The sequence below is a fragment of the Canis lupus genome, unplaced genomic scaffold (genome assembly GCF_011100685.1).
Source record: "Canis lupus familiaris isolate Mischka breed German Shepherd unplaced genomic scaffold, alternate assembly UU_Cfam_GSD_1.0 chrUn_S1812H2009, whole genome shotgun sequence".
Taxonomy (NCBI): Eukaryota; Metazoa; Chordata; class Mammalia; order Carnivora; family Canidae; genus Canis; species Canis lupus.
In genome coordinates this window covers 35,896-50,972 of record NW_023330670.1, presented here as the reverse complement: position 1 = coordinate 50,972, position 15,077 = coordinate 35,896, and the positions used below count along the sequence as shown (strand labels likewise).

Here is a 15,077-nt window from a genome sequence, read left to right as displayed (position 1 = left end):
GTTCAATATAAAACACCTCAGACTTCTGGTTTTATGAAGTTAGTGTATTATTCAGTAGGTGAGAGGTTAGAGTAGGGTGTGACATTAGCATTACGTAAAAATATTATTCCTTCAGGGTGCCTGGGTGGCACAGTTGGTTAAGCTTCTAACTCTTGATTGATTTCAGCTCAGGTGGTGATCTCAGGACATGAATTCAGGTTGTGATCCTGGGGTCATGAGATTGAGCCCCACTTTGGGCTCTCTGCTCAGTGCAGTGTGCTTGAGATTCTCTCTCCCTTTGCCCCTCTGGCTCCTGTTCTCTCTCTCAATAAATAAATCTTAAAACAAATTTTTTAAATTAAAATGTCCCTTCTCACTTCTTATTGCCTCAGATTCTAGGTTATTTCACTGACCTCAGTTCTCAAATAGATAACTTTCGTGTACGTATATGTGTATTAAGTTCTCAGACTCAAATAGTTTTTGATTCCAGTGAATATTACACATGGATTTTCACTACCAAAACCATGTTTGACCAAGGTTGCACAAAGGAACCCACCAAATTCGTCTCAAATGTTTTTAGTTTACCTTTGAATTAAATATAGAAAATACAGAAATGATAATTGCAGCAATGAATAAAAGAGATAACCTGAATCATTAGGAATACATAAATGTTGGACTGAGGTAGTTCATTTATCTTTAAACAGCCATCATATTAAAGAGAAAGTTCAGAAGCTCTTACTTGTTTCTAGGAAGACATAATTAAATACAATAAAAACAAAAAGATTCAAAGAAGCATCACACCTTCACAGGAATGACTTGTGTCAGGTCAGGATAAAATGATAGGTTTAGAAAGATAAAGCCATTTCCTGAAGTAATAGCTCACCCCTTCCCCACCAAAAAAAATCCCCACCAGATTAAGAAAAACAGAATAAACTACCCCAAGACAAGAATAATAAGAAAATAAAGATAAAAATGGATTTCCTAATCATTAAAATTGTAGTGGCTGTTGTACATATCCAAGAAGACAATATACCATGTGGTGAGACCCAATCTTGTTTGCATTGTGGAAAACTTATACCTTGGGTAGTAAATGCTCTGTAGGACCTCTTCAGGAATAGGTGGTTTATCTTGTTAGATTCCTAAACTGTGCAGGGGCAACACTATTCAATTCATCCTGTGGTTCCCACTCTCAGAAAGAATATGAAAATGGGTTTATGTTTTTACCCAATAGGGCACTTCATAGAAACTTAACTATTAAACTAGAAAGGACATGATAGGATTCCTCGTCCAACTCCCTCATTTTACAGATATGGAAACTGAGGAGCAGAGAGAGAGCCTAAGCCATTTGTCTAATGTTATACACTTGTTGACAGGCCGGAATAAACACATGGCTTCTTGATCACTGGCCCAGAGTTCTTTTCACTATGCAGTATTACTAATCAGGGACATAGCTGTATCAATTCAAAACCAAAAATGTGTTATTCATAACATTGATGATCTTCTTACAGAAGTAATGTGGGACCTGAATGCCATTACAATTATTGTCGTTGTGGTTGTTAGATTTCACCGCCTTTATCCACCTGCTGGGGCTCTATTTTAAGGCACACAGGCAAGCAAAGTAGTCTACTCTCTTGTAACATAAAATAGTTACTTTGGGGTCAAAACGATTATGTGAAGATTCCTGCAGGAAAAGTTCTCTTTTTAACACTCTTGCCTTCTCCTGTTTTCCAAAATAAGGGTAACTTAGAGAAGAATGGACTTTGGATACCCACTTGCCCTTGGCTGAACCTCGTTAGCCATTCTTGGTGTTTCCATTTGAAGAGATGAACAAAGGAGATGATTAAGTAACAAAACCTTTCAGGGTATGGCTTTGCTTACTTTCAGGGAGACAGAGAGGACGATTGTCTATTAAGATGGGAAAAACAAATAAGAATTATAACCAATTGAGCATTTGCCTATAAAATTAGAATTTAATTATAAATGTAATTAATATAAATGCTTTTTCTATATCAATAATCCCATGTAGGCTTCCCACACTGCCCTTAACATTTGGTGCTCCTGATACCTTGTGCTGAATATTTTCTTTCAAGTCAGAAAGGAAAACTTACATTTTGAAAAAGAGAAGAAACTTCAAATATACTATGTTGTACATAATCTTCTTTTCATTTTACTCTCCTTTTAGATTTAGAATAGATTTATATAAATACATATTTAGGCTGAATGCCAAACAGCTTAGTATTACAATTGTCAGATGCTGAAGCTAGATATAATAGAATGAACTGTTGGAAGAAGAAGAAATGTGAAATGTAATCACAATTACACTTTTACAATTAAAAAAATGTCGGTAATGGAATTTTTAAAGTTTGGTCTGGTACAGGCACAAATATTCATATTTCTGTCGATCTATTTCTCAATTTCACAATTAAAAATTCTTATTCTTTTTCTATATAACATTATCAGCTTTCACAATCTTCCCTAATTTTGCAACATTTTGCTCTTCCAATAGTTCCAGCGTATAAGGAAATCTTAATCCAAGTTATATCTGTACATTCAAAATGAATATTCATGTTAACCAATACATTAGAATGGCCTTCCTTGTTGGCATATGGCCCCTGCTTTACTAATTGTACATGATGCAGACATGATGATGTTGACATAGGTATGTGGCTACTTGACATTCCAAAGGCTAAAGGGAGGCTATGGTTGAAGCCAAATAGAAATCTTGGCCAAACACCAAAGTAAAAAAATCAAACTTTAGGAAGTCCCTAATTCAGAGTTTGGTAGAATATTTCAATAAGCAAAGGATGTCCTAATTTTTTATAGTTTTTTCGATTCTTTTTTTCTCTTTTTCTGGAGAAATAACTAGACATTTTAAACTGAAATCAGTGAATTCCCCTAAAATCCACAAGATGGTGCTATGAAGTGGCATTTAGAAAATTTTTGAAAACCATATGCCTTGTAGGAACAACTTTCAGGCAGGGCCAACTAAGTACCATTTAATGATATCGACTACAGGTAAACGCCATTTAAAGAAAGTAATGTCAACCAGATTAGTTGACATTAAAGAAGGCATATCTTTACTCCTACTGTAATACTTTTAATACTTTGTCCCCCAAATTATACTTCTGAAATTCTTTTATTGGTCTCCAGTTTTAAAAATGTCTTATGAGAAGGCTAAGAAATAAACTTGCATCTTAGTGGAGCTAAGTCGTAATGAAAAAAGTTCTGGGCTCAGATAGAGACCAGAGTCTAATCTCCGCCCTCCCACTGAATCGTAGCATTCAGCCAGCCTTCCACGTATTTCAGCTGTTCTCCACCATGGGTGATTTTACCCTCTGGGGAATATTTAGCAACGTCTTGGAGACATTTTTGATGGTAACAACTTGGGTGACGAGGCTGCTACTGGCATCCATGGGTAGAGGTCAGGGATGCCACTAAGTATACTACTGTGCACAGGAAAGACTTACCCACAACGAAGAACTATCCTGCCTAAGATTAACCGTGCCTAGGTTGAGGAACTTGACCTATTCGTTCATTCCTTTGTTGGCTTGTCTGCTCATTCATTAACTAGTTCATACATTCATTGACTTCTGCATGTACACATTCATCACTTCAACACATTTTTACAAAGCGTCTACTATGATTCAAGACCAGACTAAGGTTTAGGGATTAAAAAGACAAAAATTATCCAATTCCTGTTCAGCATGAGACTATGGGGACCTATGAAATAATGTAACAGTATGTGATCAGTGTTTCAGTGTTAAATGTAGGATGTTCTAGAACACAGAAGAGAATAATAAATACCAGAGAAAAGGGCAGGATTCAGGAAGGCTACACAGGGATGGGGGTTGTTCACTCTGTGGGGGGACGGAGGTCATAGAATGAAATTTTGAGCAGTGCACAAGCTAAGCCAGAGGCAAACATTAGTCCAGAGTGTGCTTGGTGAGCAGTAGGCTGCTGTGGTGTCAGATTAGAGAGAGGAAGGAGGTTGGGAAAGAAAAGTGAAACTCTTAAAGTAGAATGGGGTCCTGCTGAGAAGGGCCTTGGGCTTCACCCTTCAGCCATCAAAACTTAAAGTAGAAGAGTGATATTAAAGTAAAAGAGTGGTAATCACTTTACCTCTTTAGGTCTGGGTTTCACACCCTTCAGGTATTTGATGAGATATGTTAAAGGTTGCCTTTAGTTTTAAAACTACATTTTATAAAGTCAGTCAATTAGATATATTAAATGCTGTATATTCTTAGGTTGATATTAGGGCTATCAAAAATCACAATACAAAGTAAATATACACAAAAGTTGTGTTGTTACAGATATGTGATTTCACTGTAATGAACAAAATATAATATATTCCTATTAATATATTATTTGGCATTTGTTTTAAGGGTGGACATACTTGAGAAGATCAAGTTAGTCTGCAGAATATAGTCTTCCAATTGGTTATTTCCTATGTCAATAACTTCTTTTGGTTGTACCCGGGATAGATTTTTTTTAAAAAAGATTTTATTTATTCATGAGAGACACGCAGAGAGAGAGAGAGAGAGAGAGAGAGGCAGAGACACAGGCAGAGGGGGAAACAGGCTCCGTGCAGGGAGCCCGACGCAGGACTCGATCCCGGGACTCCAGGATCACACCCTAGGCCAAAGGCAGGCGCCAAACCACTGAGCCACCTAGGGATCCCAGGGACAGATTTTTTTTTCTCCCCAGGGACAGATTTTTAAAATATTTTTTCCTTAACCTTCTCTACGTTTATCAACAAGTTTCAGGCAATCTAATTAGATCTAAGTAATTTAAGAATGCTTTATAATTTGAGTAATCACTTAATAATATGAGTGCTTTAGGGACATAAAACACTGGGGTTTCTTATGTCGTACATTAACAAATGAAGAGAACCCAAAGATTAACAATTGTTTGAATTTTACTTAAGTAAAATTAGTAGCTATCAAACTGAATATTTGATATAATTTGATTATGATTTATAAAATGTTTTATGATATATTTCTCATTTGATATTTTTATATTTGTAATTTAAATTCAGTTTTAAAATATAGATAGCTGAACCCCTGTTCCAATCCAGTTCTGTTGTCATTCAGAATTTAGTCCATAGGTCAAATGACATACCATGAGATTTTAAAAAATTGGATGGGGAATGCAGAAAAAGAAGAATGGGCCCCATATCTAAATAAAATACAGAAATCTCCTTTGGGAAATGCTGCCATTATTGTACCCCAAATAGAGCCATGAAAATACTAATGATAAAGTGACAGAGGCACCAGGAAAGCCAGGGCTGTGCTAACAGCCTTCAGAACTGGTTAGGGAGGCAGGAACTAAGCCACTTTCATCCTTGCTTGGATGAAATGGTCTGATTGCATCTTTTTGAATCCTTTTTCTCCTTCCCCCAAATCATGATCTTTCCAGGTTTCTGTATCATACTTCCTTGAATATTATTAATGAAAACCTTTGATGGATCATTTCAGATTTGAATATCCATTCATATTCATTTTCTTCCACAGAAATTATTGTTAAAACCCAACAATGTAAAGTAGTGTTGATTTTTCACAGTGCTTGTGTTTTTGAGACAGCATCATAGACTTATTTCAAGATAGAGGGTTTATCTTCAAAAGATGAGAAATATATATGCAGTTGTAAAAAGGATTTCAAGCCCCAGAAAAGTGGTTGAATTCCTTGGTACTTTTCAAAGGCACTTTGCAGTAGCAGGGGCAAAGTGTGAGGGTGACCTGCAGCACCCACCCCTACCCCTGCTTCATCACAAACTCAGCTTCCACCTCTATGGTCTCTTTGTTCCAGATCAGATATCCTTCGAACAAAGGTTATGATGAGGGTGTCAGATGATCTCTAAGGTCTTTTCTGACCTGAACTTCTGTGAATTTGTATTTTCATTTTTTTTTTTTTTGAATTTGTATTTTCAAATCCTTTCCAGAAAACACAGAACTTCAAGCTAAAGGAGTTGCATAGTAACTGAGAGGCTACAAGGTAGGATAAAGAAAACATTAAAAACAATAGCAGCAAAAAATTAATCTTGTTCACCTCTTCTTAAGAAATTAGACATTTTCTATTTAAATGCAATGAAAAATAATATTTAAAAAGTTAATCCCCGGCAGCCTGGGTGGCTCAGCGGTTTAGCACCGCCTTTGGCCCAAGGCGTGATCCTGGAGACCCAGGATCCAGTCCCAAGTTGGGTTCCCTGCATGGAGCCTGCTTCTCCCTCTGCCTGTGTCTCTGCCTCTCTCTCTCTCTCTCTCTCTCTCTCTGCGTGTCTCTCATGAATAAATAAAATATTAAAAAAATATATAAATAAAAAGTTAATCCCTTCAAACACTACAGTATACAATAAAAGAAAAAATCAGCAAGAACAACTTCATTGGAACCTTCAGTTTGAATGTCCTACAGAGACAGAACTTAAAGATCTGACCAAAAGCAGAAATGGTTCTCCTCCTGAAGGGCTCATTTTCTTTCTTTCTTTCTTCTTTCTCTCATCTTTCTTCTTTCTTTCCTTTCTTTTCTTCTTTCTTTTCTTTCTTTCTTTCTTTCTTTCTTTCTTTCTTCTTTCTTTCTTTCTTTCTTCTTTCTTTCTTTTCTTTCTTTCTTTCTTTTTAATATTATTTATTTATTTATTCATGAGAGACACAGAGAGAGGCAGAGACATAAACAGAGAGAGAAGCAGACTCCATGCTGGGAGCCTGATGTGGGACTCCATCCCGGAACTCCAGGATCATGCCCTGGACTGAAGGCAGATGCTTAACTGCTGAACCACCCAAGCATTCCCATGGAGAGCTCATTTTCAATGCAAGGGATGGCTCTGAACACACACGTGATTAGGACATGCAGACATCACAGGAATGCTTCTGTCTAAGGTCTCTGATTCCTGTGCATATAGGAGGTTACTATCTTGGAATCAATGAGTTGACATTCTCTTGCATATACATAGGACATGAAGAACAACAGTGCCTACTACTGCGCAGAGCGTGAGTGGCCACTACTGGGTAAGTTACAAGATGTATTATCTTTCTTAATGAAAACTGGCGTCATCACTCAGTGGTTGGCATTTTAGACTAAATATTAACAAAACCTCATGACACAACCAAAATTCATGTTACCTAGGGAAAAACTTTTCTAAGCATTCCCAGCATTTTTCTGAATATGATAAGATACACTTTGTGAATTATAGTTTTAGAAAAAATTTTAATGTAGTCCCATAAATTAGAACAAATTTTCAGCAAAAAATCAAAGTCTATTTTAGGAACTGTTTTTCATCTGCGATTTGACTAATAGCTATAAAAGACAGCTTTGGAGAAAGCCTCTAGGAGACATTTCATTGCATTCAATGCCTAGGTTGCATATTAAAGGAATGCACAACTGAATGACCACATGGAATAAAAAGGAATGTGTGGCATAAAACATGGCGTACATGGTATAAAAAGGCAAAAAAATGAATTAAGGGGTGGATAGGTCACAGACTTTTAATTTTTGCCTAGTTACATGAGATAGTCCCTGTATGAATGAATAGAATGCATAACAAGTGATTCCAATTTAAGCTAATAAGGATGCTTACATTCTAGTCTACTGGTCTTTTATGATAAATTCAGCCAACCGAATCCATATTGTGTAAAGGGAAAGACATTTCCCAAAAATGTAGGTTAATTCTGGAAATCTTGTGGGTTTTTTCTTTCCTTTATTAAGACAAAAATGGCTGGAGATAATTTCCCATAATTAAGGCAGCAGTGTGTGGGCAATGGAGGTGTCTCTGTTAGTTGTTATGACTTCTTTCTGGACATTAAACCCCTTTTACTCATTTAAACAAACTAAAAATTAATTTTTACAAACTAAAAATGGCAGCAGTGAAACCCATTTGCTGTTTTTAGAAAATGACTAATAGAACAGATATTTCATAATGTCACATGATTCAAATAGTTTAAAACAAGTAATTAAAACCACTTCTGTGCTTGTCCTGGGATGATAACTAAAGTCGCCTTTTTAAATTATTCATTTATCAGATCATATTTATATGAAAGAGGAAATGAAATCTTTTTGTGTTTCATGAAGAAGGGAGAATGTAATCTGATATAGTGAAAAAATAGGGCAAAAATAAAATGTTAAAAGAAAAAAATTGCATTAGGAACTAGATTTCTGGGGTGCCTGAGTGGCTCAGTTAGTCCAGTGTCCGACTGGATTTCAGCTCAGGACATGATCTCAGGGTCCTGGGATCCAGATACTTAGCAGAGAGTCTGCTTGAGGATTCTCTTCCTTTCCCTCTGCTCCTCTCCCTGCTTGTGCTCTTTCTCTCTCTCTCCCTCTCAAATAAATAAATAGATCTTTAAAAAGATTACTAGATTTCTGTCTTTCTATGAGAAATTATCACATTTTCCTGAGCAGAGGTAAGTGCTAGAATATGAAGATTGAAAACAGACTCCTAGCATTAATTTAAAATGGTCTTTAAAACATTATTTCAATGTTCCTAATAGGAAACTTTCTAATTACCATATTTTGAAATGTAGCAGGTAAATAGGTAAGGAATGCATTTAGTTAATGGAGCTAATTCTTTTGCTTGTCTAATAAGGATTTGCCTTCTCTTGTGGTAAGTTGGCCAAGTCTCTTGTATATGGAGGTCTAGAAAACTCTTGAACAGACTACAAATTATATATAACCACTGGCTTGGAAATTTCTACCCATGATATTTCTGGGTTTTTGCCCATTTGGGGGGCCCAAAGAGAGGATACAGGCAGGGCAGAGTGGTGCAGTTTCCTCTTACCCCTTCAATCAGAAGCAGGCTGGTTCAAAGGGAAGTGCAACCACAGGGCAGGGATCAGGGTAAAGTGAGGGTGACCGGGTTGGACAAATACAGGGTAAGGTTCCGTTTTACTTAAAATGTCATCATTTTGTCCGCCACAGATTTCTTATTTTGCATTAATTTTGACTTTTTAGGATAGTGCATTACCACGCTTTTTGGCACCCACTTAAATTTTGCATGTGAAGTGAACGCTTCACTTCCTCACCTTGATCAAGCAGTGCCTGAGCTCTGCATTCCTGTAGCCGTGTGGAGCTGAACTAGAGCATGGCCTCTCCCTTTTACCCACCTTAGCTCTGAGGGGCCACGGAAGGCTCCTAGAAGACCTAGGTTCTCCTTGCTTTCAAAAATGAAACTCAAGGGTACAGAAAGCTATCTTTGTCTCACAAGGGACCAAGGGGAGTGTTAGGAAACAGGTATCAGATAGAACTGACACTGGGACTTGGAGCTATGCTCTCTTCCAGTGCTGCTGCTGCTGCTGCTGCTGCTGCTGCTTCTTCTTCTTCTTCTTCTTCTTCTTCTTCTTCTTCTTCTTCTTCTTTCTTCTTCTTCTTCTTATTATTATTATTATTATTATTATTATTGACAGGAATCGTAATAATCAAAGGAGCTAATGCCCTGAACGTGGACTTAGCAGGAGATTACGAGGAGTCAGAATAACTCATTCACCCAGAAAGTATGGAAAACTCCTCCAAAGCATGCTAACTAAATAATGAGAGGTTTGATGCTCATACATTGTAAATATGACATAGAGCTCTTTTAAATAGCAAAAAAGGCAGGATTACGTGTGGCTGAGCTAAAGCAATACCAAGGGTGCTTTTCAAATTCCTGAAAAGAGCAAAATAAGACTTTCCAGTCTTACTGCTGAACTTTCCATCGGACTTGCTGGTATCCGTCTCCTTGTCTTAGACAGGCTTACAGTCCGCAGGCAGGGGCGGACGCTGCCTTCCTCCACAAAGAACACTGAGACCCTGCCTGCCTTCTCTCCATTTGTGTCTGACCTCAGTAGAGTGGAGAAGCGGATTAAGGCTCACTGAGTAACTGCTGGATGTTGATGCTTTCAGAAATGTTATCTTCCTTAACGCCCCAGCAGCCCTGTAAAGGGAGAGACATTCTCACAGGGATGGTCAGTAGAGTGGGAAGAAGCTTTAGTTCTAGCAGTTGTTACAGCTAGAACTGTGGGTCCCTCAGTGTCACCCTGGTTGTTTTTTTTTTTTTTTTTTTTGGAGGAACAGGTAAGACTAGATGTAATGTGACTGTCTTCCCTTGTAGCAAGTAGACTCATCATAGGTTTGTTTCGAAAGGTGAGATACAGGGCCTTCCAACTCCATCGTCTTCCTTGGAAGGAAATGTTGGACACCGCAGTACTTTTTGCAAACTGGGAGCTAATGCTACCGTCAGTAAAAGCTCTCTAAAGGAGAGAAGAGAAAGTTAGGGACATCGGCCTAGTAAAATTATTTTGAAATTATCTGCTGACATTAGTGTTGGTTTTTAGGCATTCGTATGGGTATATGTCTATTTTATGTGTATCTATTGTAGGTTCAGTGGTGGAAAAAATACCTAAATATATATTTAATTCCATAGGATCCCAAAGCATTTTGAGGATTTAAATTGATAAGCCAACCTCAAAGGGACTGATTCTTGCAACTAAAACACAGACACCTCTGGGGTGAAATGTGGCAACAGTTTGACAGGCATAGCAGTAGCTTAGGCCAGAAAGGATTTATCCAATTAAAATTATGGGATGAATTTTGGCTGGCAGAATGTAATTACCAGCCTTGGAATGAATCCAGGATCCTGAGGTTAACACCCCTCCTCTTGCCAACAACCCTCCTACCTGCCAACACTCCGAGATGGAGAAGGCTGGATCTGACACAATCGCACATAATACTGTTGTGACATCTAAGTACAATGATGATGATGTGAGAAGCATCATGAACCTGATTTTTTTAACACTCATTATGTTACTTATTTTTATGCCACATTAGGCTAGAAACCAAATGTCCACATAAATGTTAATTTCCTCAAATCTGTGTTAAAAAGTATAATTAGAAAATTAAAAAAAATAGATCTAAAAATTAATTTATTCCGTCAAAGTGGTTATTTAGTGATTATTTCACTCCAGGAACGAAATTGGATCAAAACGGTGACATTTAATCCCTGCTATCTATGTGTTTCAAAAAATCAGGTTTTTTGTAGGAGCAATGTGTTCTCAAGGTTCACTGGCCTAGGGAAAAAAGGGAGACGCTTAAATGCCTGGTTCACATGGCTTGTCACCCTGGAGTTCCGGGGCGGGCAGGTGCTGGTACTGCTTCGCCCTGGGGTGGGCCCAGCCCTCCGCGCCGCGCGGCCGGCAGTGCGGGAAGTGCCCGGAGACCACGGGGGCGGCTGGTGCGCGCGGAGCCCCCTGCCCGACCCGCCTCGTCCTTCCATCCTAAGAAGGCGGGCGTGTACAAAAGACCCTGGTGGGGACGCCCACGCGAAGCCAGAGGGGGCGCGAAGGCGACTCCAGGCGACACGTGCCACGGTCCGGCGGCCCGCTCGTCGCGAGGCGGCCGCGGAGCGCGCTCGGGCCGGGGCGGGGGCGGGGGCGGGGGCGGGGGCGGGGGCGGGGGCGGGGGCGGGGGCGGGCCGGCGGCGGGGCTGCGCGCACACCCGGGGCCGCGCGCGAGGGTCGGCCCTCCGCGGCGGCGCTGCGCTCTGCCTCCCGAGCTGGGCCTGCCAGTGCCCCCGCCCCAGGTCTGCTCGCGGCGGGGCACTGCCCCGAGCCCGCGCCCCGTCCCTCGCGTTAGCCTTCCCAGGGCGGGTGCCCCGCAGCACGCGACCCCGCCGAGGCCCCCCACCCCCGTGCCCGCCAAACCCCCTCGCGCCCCCGCGCGCCCCCGCCGAGGCATCCCCCGGGCCTCCCAGCTTCCGCGCGCCCCTGCCCCCCACCGAGCCCCCCCCCGCCAAGCCTCTGCGCGCCCCACCTACCCCCCAGCCTCCTCGCGCCCCCTCCCCGCGACCCCCCAGACCCACCTCCCTCCGCGCCCCCGCCGAACACCCCCGCGCCCAGCCGAGCCCCCGCGCCCCCCGCCGAGGCCCCCCACGGAGCCCCCGCGCGCTCCCCCGAGCCCCCGCTGAGCACCCCCCCCCCGCCCCCCCGAGCCCCCGCCGAGCCACCCCGCGCACCCTCCGAGCTCCCGCTGAGCCCCTCTCGCTCCGCCCCGAGCCCTCTCTGATCCCCCCCCCGCCCCCCCGAGCCCCCCCGCGCCCCGCTGAGCCCCCCAAGCCCCCGCTGAACCCCCCCGCCGCTCCCGCCGAGCCCCACGAGCCCCCGCCCCCCCCTGAGTCCCCCCTCGCGCCCCCCTGAGCCCCCCCCCCCGCCGAGTCCCCCCCCCCCCCCCGCGCGCTCTCGCCGAGCCCCTCCCGCGCCCCCGGCGAGCCCCCTCCGCGCGCTCCCGCCGAGCCCCCCGCGCGCGCCCGCCGAGCCTCCTGGCGGCCCCGGAGCGCGGAGGCGGCGCGTCGCAGGGGCGGGGTGGCGGCGGGCCCCGGGTTTCGGGGCGGCGGGGTGGAGCCGTGGCTGGGGGCTGCGTGGCCGGGGCGCGTCCTCGGAAACCGCTGGCGCTGGCGCGGTTGCTCGGCGGGGCTGTGAGAGCGGAGAGCGGAGAAACCCCGACTCCGCTGACCAGCCTGACTGCGCTCAGCTTTCGCGGTGAAGGTAGATTCCCCCAACACCATCTTGTGTGATCTAAGTGTCCACAGGGAATCGAAATGTGGAATGGGAGGATGAAACTAATCCTTTCTTTGCACTGTTAGGGGTTGCCATAAACACCATTTGTTACAAAGCATAATTATGTTGGGAAAGTGCCTGATGAGACATTAAGCTACATAAACACACTGAAAACAAATGAAAGCCAGAAGACGCCCACACCCCTTGTGTAAAGCAATTTTTTGTTTACATAGAGACGAGAGGGGTCTGAGCTGCTGCTCTATTGCAACAATGTTATTAATGTCTGCAAAAACCTAATGACCGTATTTTGATGAATTTTCGATCATGAGATGATGGTCACAAGATGAAGAGTCGTGGCCATCAACTCAAACCTGGACCAGCCGTGACCCCTGCGTCCCTCTAGGTGAGGACGGTTAGGCCAATGGACAATCCTAGAACAGGAGCCGAAGCCAAAGGATTTAAGCCCCGGCGGTACTGCTATTTGTACCAGGGCACAACTGAGCCTAAACCCTAAAGCTTAACATGAGTCTCAAACTCGTACACCATGCACTGGGGTGTTCCCCACCCTGAGAACGTTACCTGATACAAAAATAACCCTTATGAAATAATTTGTTGCCTGAATTCGTGAGGGCCACATTTATTTTTAGTTAGGATATTTAAAAGAGACCGAAAGAGACCAAAATATGGCCTGATTTGAAAAGGGGAATTTTTTTTTCGTTATTTTCAGATATTAAATTTCTTTAGTTTATAATATTTGAGACATGAAGAGATAACGAGTTGAAAAATGCCCGAGTACCAAAAAGAACCAAAGCAACCTCCAAAACTTATGTGATTAATCCACTTTCAACTAAAGGACATCAGTCACTTTTTGGCTCTACTGATTCACACAGACTATTATGTCAGATTTCAGTTCAAGGAAGAGAGTCCTGTGAAAAGATTTTAAACTGAAAGGGGAATTTTGCAGATTAAAGTATGAGAGGAATTTAGTTAAATAGTTTTCACTTACAGCACCCAGATGAGTCCCTTTTATTTGTTCATGTATTGTCTATTACATGGCCCATACAGAGAACTTTTCTTTTTGCCAGAAAAAATAGCTTTTATAAGAATCTTCATTTCCCTAGTAAATCTCATTTAGCAAGAAGATCATGCTTATTTTATTTAAGTAGAATAGACCTTGAAACAGGGATAATCTAAGGAACATGATGTTTAAAAGGAAATAACATATAAAAGGAAATAACATACTTTAATAAATATATGCATTTACATGACAATTTAGGCTGACAAACTTTCCTTATATTTTCTAGTATTGTAACTATGTTCGTATGTTATATGTGCATGACCACAAAGACTTGACTTCCCGGTTGACTCACTCTGAGGATTTTATCTTTTAGATGTTCTCCAGGAATGACATGGTGAATTGTTCATATTATGACTGCCTGGCTTCTAAAAAATATCTACTTTTTTTTATGGTTGATGAACATGAAAATATGAATGAGACATAGAGACCAAAATGAACCATGATTTTTCTCCTTTTCTAGAAAAATCACCATGTCTTCTTCTAGACTGGGGCTCCGTGTGGCTTCTTGTTTACTAAATATTTCAGAAGCCAGAAGAAAATCCATGGTTGAGAACATAGCAAAAACAGCTCTTCTTGAAAAATAATGGTAGGAACAACAGACAATTGAAGCAAATATGGAGTGTTTTGATACAATAATTTTTGTATTGTGCAGATAGTGCTGTAGAACACTCTTCTTAGACTTTCCTCCTTGTTCTTGTGCAGCTTGTTACAGCTTCTACAGGACTCCAGGATGCAAGATAGATCTCTTATGTGCACATGTGCTCTTTCTGAAAGCCCACAGAAGCTCAGCAATGCACTTATTCACTTTGGAGGGTGAGTGTCTGAGATGAGCATTGTTCAGGATTTCAGGCTCCTGAGGAGGATATATTTACATAAAGGTTTAATGTTTCCCTCATGGGCCATTTATTTGATCATTAATAGAATGAGCATAATTGTACATTATGCCTTTTATTCAGCAGGCTAAATAAAAAATAGACTTGTCAAATACCAGCTACTTTCAAAGCTCTCTTGCCAGCAAAGCGCATGCCTTCGTTACAACATTATTTCTACTCCATTTTTTTCCCATATAAAAACTCTTAGGCAATTGCATTTAGTGATATGTGTAAGATCACTCAGTAATTCAGAAGACTGGGACTCAAGCCTCCTTACTCCCTAGCCCAGTATTTCCAATGAGAGATACTACTCTTTATTTTACCCTTGTAAAAAACGTTCATGTGATGACACACAGTTCTAGATACCAGTTGTTTGCTTTCACACACACACACACACACACACACAAAACGCAGTATATTCAGACTTCAAATCATTTTTTTTAAAAGATTTTATTTATTATTCGTGAGAGACATACAGAGAGAGAGAGAGGCAGAGACACAGGCAGAGGTAGAAGCAGGCTCCCTGCAGGGAGCCTGACATGGGTGGGACTGGATCCTGGGTCTCCAGGATCATGCCCAGGGCTGAAGGCGGCGCTAAACCACTGAGCCCCCCAGGCTGCCTCAGACTTCGAA

The 15,077-nt window shown here is 41.9% G+C and overlaps 1 long non-coding RNA gene across 1 annotated transcript; it reads left to right on the top strand.

Annotated features, from left to right (window-relative positions):
* The first annotated feature begins 12,468 nt into the window (after positions 1 to 12,468).
* LOC119878676 lies at positions 12,469 to 14,284 on the top strand. The gene is made up of 3 exons (XR_005387067.1): positions 12,469 to 12,482; positions 14,033 to 14,158; positions 14,275 to 14,284. It is a non-coding gene; the product is annotated as an uncharacterized LOC119878676 (long non-coding RNA).
* The last annotated feature ends 793 nt before the right edge of the window (positions 14,285 to 15,077 follow it).